Here is a 13,083-nt window from a genome sequence, read left to right on the forward strand (position 1 = left end):
TTGTATCTCCTTTACCAAGCTGTTGACTCATTTTTATGCTTTTCTTACATCAGTCTCATTTCTCCTCCCAGTTTTTCCTCTACATCTTTTCTTTGATTTTCAAAATCATTTTTTGAGCACTTCCATGCCCTGAAACAAAATAATATTTTTCTTGGAGGCTTTGAATTTAGGAGCTTGACTTTGTTGTCTTTTTCTGAGTGTGTATTTTGTTCTTCCTTGTCACCAAAGTAACTTTCTATAGTCAGAGTTTTTTTTCTGTTGTTTTCTCATTTCCCCAGCCTATTACTTGACTTTAAAACTCCTAGTTAAAATAAGGCTCTGCTTCCAGGGTGGAGGGAAAACTGTGCTAAGCTTCAGAAGTTTTGTGCAGCTGCTTTCAGAAACATTCTAAGGACCTATAAGTTTTCAATTCTTCCAAAATGTATGATCTAAGGAGAGGTGTTTACTTCTCTCCTGGCCTGTACTCTGGTATGTTGAGTGACCACAAGCATTCTTTTCTGCCCTGGAACTGTAAAGAGTGCCCCCCTTCCACTGCTGCCACAAGTTATTATACTAGTGCTTCTCACCATGGGATTGCCACCTAGCACTGCAATCTAGATCCAGGAATAGGCAAAGCAACAAAGTGGAGCCTCAGTGCTAGCAAAGAGACCCCTCTAATCTCCTTCTGACCAGTTGTCTGACTCCCTTACTGACTGTGGGCTGAGAGCTTTGCAAACGAATGCTGCTGCTGCCGCTGCTGATTCAGACATTCTCAAGGACCCCTCCTGGTTTGCTGGGGCCTTGGCTGTGCTGGTTTGGCCTGCCCTGGACTGAGCTCCACTCTCACTCAGATCAGACAGATCATTCCTGTTAACCTTCTCAGCTGTCTTTGTCAAGCTTTTTCAAAAAAAAAAAATGAAGCATTTATTTTCACACAAATCCGATAACTTTTTGAGAATGCCAAACCTGTTATATTACAGAAAGGGGACACTTGAGTCTAGCAAAGATGGTAGAATAGGAAGAAACAATATAGCACAGCCCTCTCTCTACAAGCAGTTGCTCCAACAAGGATCTAAGAACATCAAGCAAAATAGTGATTAGTAAATTCAAGGAGAAAACACAGAGTGATATTTTCAAGTCCATGATTGAGGATTCAACTCTCATGAAAACATGAAAAATGAAAAACAAAATAAAACAAAAAGAAAAATGAATAAGCAAACAAAACAAAACAACTGCTGAATAGATGTGGACCTCTATTGCTGTTACTCTTATACTGAAGTGGACATTGGGGGCTGCTCACAACCCAGAAGTAGATCCATTATTCTGTCATTTTGAACTCGTAGGCAGATATTAGACTTATGCCAGAGCAAGTGATCAGAGTAAAGGGAAGATAAGAGAGGGAGCAGGGGTGATGGAAGCAGAGTGCATCAAACACAAATTGCTAGTACTAAGCCTACTACTTTTTAAACTTATTCTTCATAATGAAGAAAAAGGAGAAAGAGACAGAAAATGTGACAGAATAGGATGGTGTGAATACACAATGAGCACTCGTATCTATAAATATGAATGGGTTGAAATCACCCATTAAATAGAAGAAAAGAATATAATGAGTTAGAAACAGACTCCAACAAAACACTGTTTAGAAGAAACATATTTGCAATGTAAGGATTCATTCAGAATTAAAATGCGTTGTTGAAAAAATATTTTTATTTTAGCTGAGTAAAAAAAAGTGAAGATTAACAATCACTCTAACAATTCTCTCTTATGTTCTGCTATGTATACAACATGCTTTTTTTCTTTCTTACTTTATATTTGAATTTTAATATTTAAGTTTGTGATACATTTTATTCTTTTTCTCTATTCTGTATTTGTGTTCTGGCCCTTGAGTCTAAAAGGAAATAAAATTTAAAAATTAAAAAAAAACAATCACTACCTCAGATCAGGGCACAATAAAAAGTAGATTTGATTGATGAGAAACAGAGAAACTACATTATATCAGAATGTACTAAAGAGAATGAATTTATACCAATACTTACCATATGTATACACTGAAAAGAACAACATCTAAATACTTAAAGGAAAAGCTAAATGAGTTACAGGAAGAAATAATTTTCAGAGTGGAGGATTTGATGAATTCATTTCAATTCTACTCAAGTCTAACAAAACTTAGAAGAAATAAGTAACATATCTGAATAGAACTTTATTTTAAGTTTTTTTTTTATTTTTTATTTTTTAATTTATTTAACATATTTAGTTTTCAGCATTGATTTTCACAATAGTTTGAATTACAAATTTTCTCCCCATTTCTACCCTCCCCCCCACTCCAAGATGGCATATATTCTGGTTGCCCTGTTCCCCAGTCAGCGCTCCCCTCTGTAACCCCACTCCCCTCCCATCCCCTTTTCCCTTCCTTTCTTGTAGGGCAAGATAAATTTTTACACCCCATTGTCTGTGTATCTTATGTTCTAGTTGCATGCAAAAACATTTTTGTTGTTTTTGAACATCTGTTTTTAAAACTTTGAGCTCCAAATTCTGTCCCCTCTTCCCTTCCCACCCACCCTCCCTAAGAAGTCAAGCAATTCAACAGAGACCACATGTGTATCATTATGTATAACCCTTCCACAATACTCATGTTGTGAAAGACTAACTATATTTTGCTCCTTCCCAACCCATCACCCTTTATTGAATTTTCTCCCTTGACCCTATCCCCTTTCGAAAGTGTTTGTTTTTGACTACCTCCACCCCCATCAGCCCTCCCCTCCGTCATCCCTCCTATTTATTTTTATCTTCTTCCCTCTTCTTTCCTGTGGGGTAAGATTCCCAATTGGGTATGTATGGTGTTCCCTCCTTAGGCCAAATCTGATGTGAGCAATGTTCACTCATTTCCCCCCTCATCTGCCCTCTCCCCTCCTCCCACAGAAATGCTTGCTCTTGCCTCCTTTATGCGAGATAATCCACCCCATTCTATCTTTCCTTATCTCCCTCTCTCAGTATGTTCCTCTCTCATCCCTTAATTTGATTTTATTTCTTTTAGATATCTTCCCTTCATCTTCAACTCACCCTGTGTCCTCTCTCTCTCTCTCTCTCTCTCTCTCTCTCTCTCTCTCTCTCTCTCTCTCTCTATATATATATATATATATATATATGTGTATATATATATATATATGTGTGTGTGTGTGTGTGTGTATATATATATGTATATATATAGACACACACACATAGATATATACATACATACACATTTACCCATATATATACATAAACATATATGTACGTATATTCCCTTCAGCTACCCTAATACTGAGGTCTCATGACTCATACTCGTCATCTTTCCATGTAGGAATGTCAACAAAACAGTTCACCTTTAGTAAGTTCTTTGCAATTTCTTTCTCTTGTTCTTTTTCTTGATTACCTTTTCATGCTTCTCTTTATTCTTATGTTTGAAAGTCAAATTTTCTATTCAGCTCTGGTCTTTTCACTGAGAAAGCTTGAAAGTCCTCTATTTTATTGAAAATCCATATTTTGCCTTGGAGCATAATACTCAGTTTTGCTGGGTAGGTGATTCTAGGTTTTAATCCTAGCTCCATTGGCCTCCGGAATATCGCATTCCAAGCCCTTCAATCTCTTAATGTAGAGGCTGCCAGATCTTGGGTTATTCTGATTGGGTTTCTACAATACTCAAATTGTTTCTTTCTGACTGCTTGCAATATTTTCTCCTTGATCAGGGAGCTCTGGAATTTGGAGACAATATTCCTGGGAGATTTCTTTTTGGGATCTATTTGAGGAGGCCATTGATGGATTCTTTCAATTTCTATTTTGCCCTGTGACTGTAGAATATCAGGGCAGTTCTCCTTGATAATTTCTTGAAAGATGATATCTAGGCTCTTTTTTTGATCATGGCTTTCAGGTAGTCCAATAATTTTTAAATTCTCTCTCCTGGATCTATTTTCTAGGTCAGTGGTTTTTCCAATGAGATATTTGACATTGTCTTCCATTTTTTCATTCCTTTGGTTCTGTTTTATAATATCTTGATTTCTCATGAAGTCACTAGCTTCCACTTGCTCCAATCTAATTTTTAAAGTAGTATTTTCTTCAGTGGTCTTTTGGACCTCCTTTTCCATTTGGCTAATTCTGCCTTTCAAGGCATTCTTCTCCTCCTTGGCTTTTTGGAGCTCTTTTGCCATTTGAGTTAGTCTGTTTTTTAAGGTGTTGTTTTCTTCAGTGTATTTTTCAGTGTTTTTTTGGGTCTCCTTTAGCAAGTCATTGATTTGTTTTTCATGGTTTTCTCGCATCCTTCTCATTTCTCTTCCCAATTTTTCCTCTACTTCTCTAACTTGCTTTTCCAAATCCTTTTTGAGCTCTTCCATGGCCTGGGACCAGTTCATGTTTTTCTTGGAGGTTTCTGTTGTAGGCTCTTTGATTGTATTAATTTCTTCTGTCTGTATGTTTTGGTCTTCTTTGTCACCAAAGAAAGAATGCAAAGTTTGAGAGTGAATCTCGGTGCATTTTCGCTGCCTGGCCATATTCCCTGCCAACTAACTTGACCTTTGAGTTTTTCAGTGGGGTATGACTGCTTGTAGACTACAGAGTTCTATGTTCCATGTTTGGGGGGGAGGTGCCAGCTCTGCCACACAGCACTGCTCCTTCCCCAAGAACCCCCAACCTGAACTGGGCTTAGATCTTCGGCAGGCTGTGCACCCCTGCTTGGATCTGCCACTTAATTCCTCTCACCAGGTGGGCCTGGAGCCGGAAGCAACAGCAGCCTTGGCTGCCCCACCTCCGCTGCCCCCGGGGCTGGGAGCCAAACCCCGAACTCCTTCCATTCCCACAGGTTTTCCCACTAACCTTCTCAGCAGTCTTTGGTGTTTGTGGGTTGAGAAATCTTGTAACTGTCGCAGCTCACTGTTTCAGGGCGCTAGGGCCTGTTCCGCCCAGCTCCTGGTGTGGTTGGTCCACGCCGCTCAGGCTGGGCTCTGCTCCACTCCATTCCCAGCTCCCAGCTCCCAGCTCCGTGTGGGATAGACCTCACCCAGAGACCATCCAGGCTGTCCTGGGCTGGAGCCCTGCTTCCCTCTGCTGTTTTGTGGGTTCTGCTGTTCTAGAATTGGTTCAGAGCCATTTTTATAGGTTTTTGGAGGGACTCGGTACAGAGCTCACGCTATTCCCTGCTTGCCAGCCGCCATCTTCTGAATAGAACTTTATAAAAGTTTGATATAATGGATTTTTAGAAATAAAGATGAAAAATAGAAAGAATATGCATATTTATCTATTTTGTATTATATATTTATGAAAATTAACCATGACATTGAACAAATACAATAGTCATTTTTTTTCAAAAAGTCATTGAAGAAAGAATTATAATTAATTAGACAATATATAATGAAATGCTAAGGAAGCGTTTACACGGATGACAAATAATAGAAATAATAGCTAATTTCATTAACCAAAATTTAAATAATGCAACATCCGAAAATATATGAGATTCAATCAAATGATACTTTAGAAAAAAATTATGTAAGCATTTTTATCAACAACAGAGAGAAAGGACACATCGTACTTTAAAAAAAATAAAACCACAAATGTTCTATAACAAAATAAAATTCTGAAAAAAATAAAATAGATAAGCAAAAATAAATCCATCAAAATAAATAAAACAAAAAAGCCTACCCTTTTTTTTTTGGGGGGGGGCAATAAAAATACATAGTCAGACACTGTGCTAAGCACTGATGATACAAAGAAACAGAAAAAAATAGTCCCTGCACCCAAGAATACTCTACTCAAATGGGAGAGTCTATACGAATATGACCACCAAGATTTATGATGGGTAAATTAAAGTTAATCTTTGAGAATGTACTAGAATTAAGGGAGGACTGGGGAATGCCTCAAGGAAGGATTTTACCTGAGACTTGAAATAATCTAGGGAATCCAGGATGTAGAAATGAGGTAGATAATTTTAAGCAGAGAAAACAGCCAGCAAAATTTCACAGGGCAAAGAAAGTGAGTGCCTTTTGTAACAAATAGCAAGGATTGAGTTTCACTGGATCTAGAAAACATAGAAAAAATAGAAGATGACTGAAAACATGTGGAGGAAGGGAGTTAACTAAATGAAAGAGCATTAAAACCCAAACACAGAATTTTATATTTGATCTTGGAAGTGATAGGTAGCTACTGGATTTTACTGAGTAGGATGTGACACTGTCAGACCTGAGCTTTAGGAAAGCCAGTTTGACAGGTGAATGAAAGATAGACATGAGCAGTAAGAGAATTGATGGAGGAAGACCAAAAAGAAGTCTCCTATTGCAGTCCAAGTATGAGGTGATGAGAGCCTGCACCAGGTTGAAAACAGTGTCAGTAGAAGCAGTCATATACTAAAGATGTTATGGAGGTAGAATTAACAAGATTCGACAACTGATTGATACGTAGGGGGAGAAAGAATGAGGATTATAAGATGATATTCAAGTCTTGAGCCTGAATACCAGGAAAAAAATATGGTCCCTTCCAAAGTAATGGGGAAAATAAGAAGAGGGAAGAAATGTGATAGCATTTAAGGGGCATAATACAAAGAAAGAGGAAAAGGACTCTTATGTACAAAAATATTTATAGAACTCTTTTTTTTAGTGACAAATGACTGGAAAACTAAAGTGACCCTCACCAATTGGGGAATAACTAATCACATAATGATGTGGGAAATGAATGTGATGTAATGTAGGAAATGGTGAAAAAATTGTTTGAGAGTAAGCTGGGAAAACATATAGACAGATTCAGAGTGAAGTGAGCAGAGCCATGGAAACCATTCATAAAATAAGAACATTGTAATGACATCTTTGAAAGATTTAAGAACTCTGGTGCAGACTACCAGCCTCACTGAGAGGGTTTGAATTCAAGAATAGAATGAAACATATTTCTAGATATGACCAATATGGGAATTTGTTTTCTTTGGAGATACACACACACACACACACATGAACTTGTAACATATGTGTGTATGTTAGAGAGAGAGAGAAAGAGAGAGAGAGAGAAAGAGAGAGAGAGGGAGAGAGAGAGAGAGGGAGAGAGAGAGAGAGAGAGAGAGAGAGAGAGAGAGAGAGAGAGAGAGAGAAAGAGAGAGAGAGAGAGAGAGAGAGAGAGAGAGAGAGAGAGAGAGAGAGAGAGAGAGAGAGAGAGAGAGAGAAAGTGTTTTGTTTTCCTTTTCTCTTTCTCTCCTCTGACCCTCATTTTGGCAGTATGTATATGTGAGTGGGAGATTGGAGGGACAGTGGAAGAAAGAGAGATAAGTGCTTGCTAATTAAAAAAAGAATAAAGGAGACCTTTCAAAAACAATGTTGATTTTGAGTATTTTTATGAAATATATTAGCATCTTACCAAATCACAGCTATGAATATATTTAAATATTATTCTTAAGAGAGAGTATTTTTTGATTATTTATGTTTCGTTACAATATCAATCACAACATTGTGGGGGGAAAATGCCACTTAGGAAAAAGCCTAGATATAAGCCCTAACTCTCAATTAATAGCCTCATGTTGGACTTGAAAATTTACTTAAATTTCCTGATACTCATTTTCATAATCAATAAAATTAAATTGACAACATCTAACATTATTTTTTTGCCTCATGAGACTATATAATGAGCATCTACTTTCAAATTTCAAGGATCTATGATTTTGTCAGAATGGATACTCTTTCCTTCAATATAGAATAAAATACTACTTTGCTTCAATTAAATTAAATAACTATGTATTAAATGACTACTCTGTGTAAGGGGTTACAATATAAGAACTGAGAATATAAAGATAAAAATCAAATAGTCATGGTGGCTTGCACTATCTTGATTCAGTAGATAAATTTTGGGATGATATATACTCAATATATCCCTGAGTAATAATCAAAGTTTTTCCAGCTTAATGGAACTCATCAAAATTTGAGTTTCATTGTTGTAACCTTCAAGACACAAGGTCACCTTTACACCACAATGAGGTGCCATAGAATCAATTGTGATATTGCATAAAAAGAATGATATCATTGTAACATTTTAATGTTAATGATTGTAGTAATTAATCATAGCAGCACATATTTGTATTGTGATTTGTAGATTATAAAATATTTTCCTAATGGAAAATCTTAAGTATAAATAAGTAAACTAAAAAATTCTTGGAATTTGGGATATACCCCATTATATTCCAAAGTTTTCTTATGTTTTCCAAATGTCTATCTTTTGGCTATTAAAAGTTTAAAACTATAATAGTGATAAAAGTGTTAATTATACAGTATTAACTATTTATCCATGAATAATTATCATCATTTTTCTTTCAAAATAATTTAACTAGCTCCTTTATCATGTCTTTAGATGTGAAAATGATTTTTAAAGGTACATTAACAGCTTCAAAGGAGACCAAAATTTGAAAAGAATTTAATTTGACAGACTGAGGAATGTTTGCATAATTTGATTTTACTGTTAACTACAGTTTCTTTGAATCATTATTTTAAAATTCTGAAAAAACTTATTAATCCGAGCACTTACAAATCCAGATTCTATTTCCAGAACTACCTACCCCTCAACTGCTGTCATAAAGCTGTTAATTGAATGTTTATGTGAGGATGATAGCCTTCTCTCCTGAAAGTGTAAAAATATTGTTCTCAACTTAGTCTTTGATTTTTATCTTTTCCTTAAAACTATCCAACAGCTATCTCTATCTCTCCTAAGTTTCCATCAGAGCTGCATTGTACCTTTATATATGTATTGACACTAAATTTCATACATTTTTTTCCTCTCAAAAATCAAACCTTTTTTTGTTTTGTTTTTAACATCACGGTCATTTACTGACATTATCTCCACCTACCCTCATAATGAGCCTTAGACTATAATGAAGTAAAATAAATATGCAAAACTAAATTACATTTGAACCATATCTGATAATATATTATCCATTTCACTCCTATGTTTCTCACTTCTCTATTGAGAATAAGGATGTCTCTTTCACTTTATACTCTCCAGAACCAAAATTATTCATTGTAATTCATCTGAATTCAGCCTTCTCTTAGAGATAGTTTCATTAACATTACTATAGCCAACTCCGATCAATGAAAGAATCCTAGAAAATTCCAAGGACTCATTATGAAAAAATTGTAATCTGCCTCCAGAGAAATAACTGATAAACTCTCAGTGCAAAAGGAATTATAATTTTCTCACTTTCTTCATTTTTCTTTCTTTTAAAAAATATGACTAATATGAAAATATGTGTTTCATGATTTAACATTTATAATTGATATCATATCGTTTGCCTTCTCAAGCGGTGTACAAAGGATTAGGAAGAACACAGGTAATTTGGAACACAAAATTGACAAAGAAGAGAATGTTTAAAATAAATAATAAATTAAAATGTAAAAAATAAAATAAGATATAGTTCAGCCATTTGCCAAGTAAGTTGAAAAAGATAATTCTTACTTCATATATAGGTTAAAACAAATAGCTTCTAAGGTCCCTTCCAACTTTAAGATTCTATAATTTAAACAGTATTAAAGAAAAGAAACAATCACATAATGTATGTTTAGATGAGAAAATTCATTCCAAATTTCAGCTAGGGATGCCTGCATCTTCCTTCAGTTGTTTCCCAAAGTAGATAGAGCCCTGCCTCTAGAATCAGGTGACACTAAATTCAAACATGGCATTAGATGCTATCTGTGTAATGCTGGTGTAATGGTCATCAGGGTGGGACTTTTTTTTTCACTGTTTTCTCTTTTGGAATGCTAAGGTAATCAAGTACCTTTGAGTTTGTCTTTTAAATGTAATGGCAAGTAACTGGGACTTTTTGTTGTTTTTTCTTTGAGTGCTTCTCAGCACTGAGGTAATCAAGTGCCTTTGAAGAGTTTTGCCTTTGTTTCAGTCTGGAGTCTTTGATTGAATCAAGAGTCTTTGATGACCTGTTTATGAAAAAAAGAAAGCCTAGTTTACATGGTGTTGTGATGCCCTCTGACCCTGAGAAGGGTGTATATGATCTGTGGTTGGCGTTTTGTTTGGGGGCTCTCACTCACTGGAAGAGTGTCCTGTGATTTGACCAGACAAGACTCTGGATAGCTGTCACAGAGCCCCTAGGCTTTGAAAACCAAGAGGTTGATGCTTCTGTCTCTGCTAACTGTTTGGATTGCTATAGTTAGATGTTTAGAAGCCTGACTACTGGTTTGTGTGTATTTGCTCTGTTTATATAAGGTATGCTTGTAATTTCTGTTTGTATACTCTCTGAAGTTCAGGGTGTTGGCTTTTTCCTCTGAATTAAGTGAGTGGTATATATATATATATATATATAATACACACACACATATATAATATGTATACACACACACACATATATATACATACATACATATATAATATATATAATATATGTTTAATTAAAGTAAGATTGTAAACCCCTTAAAGTTGCTTTCCTTAGAAAGGCAGATCCCAAAATCTGTGCTAGCAACCCGCCTGTGTGCTAGTGTTATTGGTCTTTCACTTCCATAGCAGCGGCAAGCAACATTGTTTTTACACCTGGGTAAGTAACCTAACCTTTGTCTACCTCAGTTTCCTCATCTGCAAAATTGTGATTATAATAGAACCTAATTCCAAGGTTTGTCTTGAAGAAAAAAAATGAGATCTTTGTAAAATGCTTTGAAAACCATAAAATACTACATAAATGTTATTATTTTGTTAAAAAAAAAACAAGCCAAAATATTGTTATAGCCATCAGGCATCATGCTTTTGTTCTTTCTTCACTCTGGGTCATTTCATTCAAGTTTATCCACACAAAGAATTATATTCATATACCATAAATTAGATAATAATATAATAATAATTAGCATAACAGATCTATGTGGTAGCTACTATATATGTGTGGGTGCATATATATACATATATACACACACGTACAAATAAACATGCACACATAGACATATACATGTACACAAATAAGCATGCACACATATACATATATACATACACATATACAAACACACCCATATATAAATACATATAAAAATATATAAACATGTATAATTTTCAAAGCCCTTTGGAAATAGTACTTTATTTCATCCTGAAACAATCCTATGAGGTAGGAACTACTATTATCATTCCCATTTCATAAACTAAGGCAGAGAGAAGTTAAGTGATTTGCCCAGTGTCACAAAGCTAGGAAGCGTTTGAGGCCAGATTGAAATTAAGGCCCAGAACTCTATGCATTGTACTATCTAGCTCTCAATCTCATCCTGGTTAATAGATACTTTTATTTTTGCTACTACAAATAATTGCTACAAGGCATATATTGTTATGCATGAGACTATATATTCTGTTATTGACTCCCTTGGGACATTAGCTGAGTAGTGGGATTCTTGGGTCAATTGTCATGAAACATTGTTTTTGCACAATCTGAACTGTTTTCCAAAAAGGTTGGGGGCAATTCACAGTTATATTAAATTAATATAATTTATATAATTATCACAGCAAATATCTATCACAATTAAATAATTATCACAGTAAACTAAATGTTTTGTCTGTTTTCTGACACCTTGGTATTGACTGTTTCTCCTAGATGATATAGGTTTTTGCCAATTTATTGAATGTGAGTCAAAACATCAGCCTTGTTTTAAATTGCATTCTTCTTATTATTATTGAAGACAGCTAGATAGAGGACTAGACTTGCCCTTAAGGGGAAAAAGGATACTGGGGATTGAAACCTGTAAGCACCATCTAGGATGCCAGGAAAAGCAGACTCTTTCAGAGTTGGGAAAAACAGCCCTGCTGCAAGGAAAAGCAGCCTGTAAACTGCAGGTGGCAGGACAGATAACTAAGGAACAGAGAGTGTGGGCCAGCTCACCAGGACAGAACATTGTGCTTGTGGGAAGTTAGGCAGCACTCCACTAAGCCTTAAGGAAGAGGATAGCAATCAGCTGGAGCCATTTCTGACCACTCAAACTTCAGTTGGGGCAGAGACCTAAGCTGGTGAAGTGTGAATTGTCCAGCGTGGTAGGATACTAAGATGTTTTGTGATGCAGTCCTCAAGGAAAGCACAATCAGATGTGATGAAGTCAGAAGTAAATGATAAACAAAATAATGAGGGTACGGAATGAGGGGGAAAAGACAAAATACCAAGCATCTAAAGAAGAAGAAATCTCAAAGACTTTGAAGATAAACAGACAAAAACAGCAACAATTGAAGGAAATATATTCTTCAGATCTAGTAAATGAGTTCAGGAATATATTAATAAATACTGCAAAATGAGGACAAATGACCCAACACTTCATGAGACAGAGAATCCTGTAAAAGTTGAGAAAACATGGAACCACAAATTGTTCCCGAGTGCTTTAAAAGAGGAATAAGAATTAAGAGCAGAATTTATGTCATTGAAATCCAAAAATAATGAGGAGAATAGAAAAACTTAATCTGTAATGGAAAAAGGGAGAGAGAGAGAGAGAGAGAAAGAGACAGAGAGAGAGAGAGAGAGAGAGAGAGAGAGAGAGAGAGAGAGAGAGAGAGAGGGCAATGGTTTGGGGATACAAATACGTAGAAGTGAAAGACAACAATTCCTAGATGAAGAGAAACCAAAAAAAGCATTAAAAGAAAATATACTCACCATGTAAGAAAAACATATGAATGTTGAAGCCAAGATATATACAGCCTAAGAATCATAGGTTTCCCAGAAGAACATGATAAGACAAAAACGAACAAACAAAAAACCTTGACCTCAAAATGAAGGAAATAATATAGGAAAACTACAAGAACTTCTCAATATGGAAAATGAATTCTCAATTGAAAAGATTAACAGATCACCTCTGGAAAAAACCCAAGGCTGCAAAGTCCAAAACACATATTAGTTAAAATGAAAAATTCAATTTAGAAAAAATAAGCTCTGAAAGCCATTACAAAACAAAAAGAAATCTTCAAATACAGAAGGAAATACGTTTGAATAACAAATGACTATTCAACACCCAGTAGAAAAAAAGGAAGAGGGAAAGGGATTATGTATTTCAAAGATACATGGAGCTCAGAATGCAGCCCAGAGTGACTTACCCTGCAGCTCTGAGCTTAATCATATATAGGACAAAAAAAATGCATGTTCAATAATAAAGAGCT

This window comes from Trichosurus vulpecula, chromosome 4, assembly GCF_011100635.1.
Source record: "Trichosurus vulpecula isolate mTriVul1 chromosome 4, mTriVul1.pri, whole genome shotgun sequence".
Classification (NCBI taxonomy): Eukaryota; Metazoa; Chordata; class Mammalia; order Diprotodontia; family Phalangeridae; genus Trichosurus; species Trichosurus vulpecula.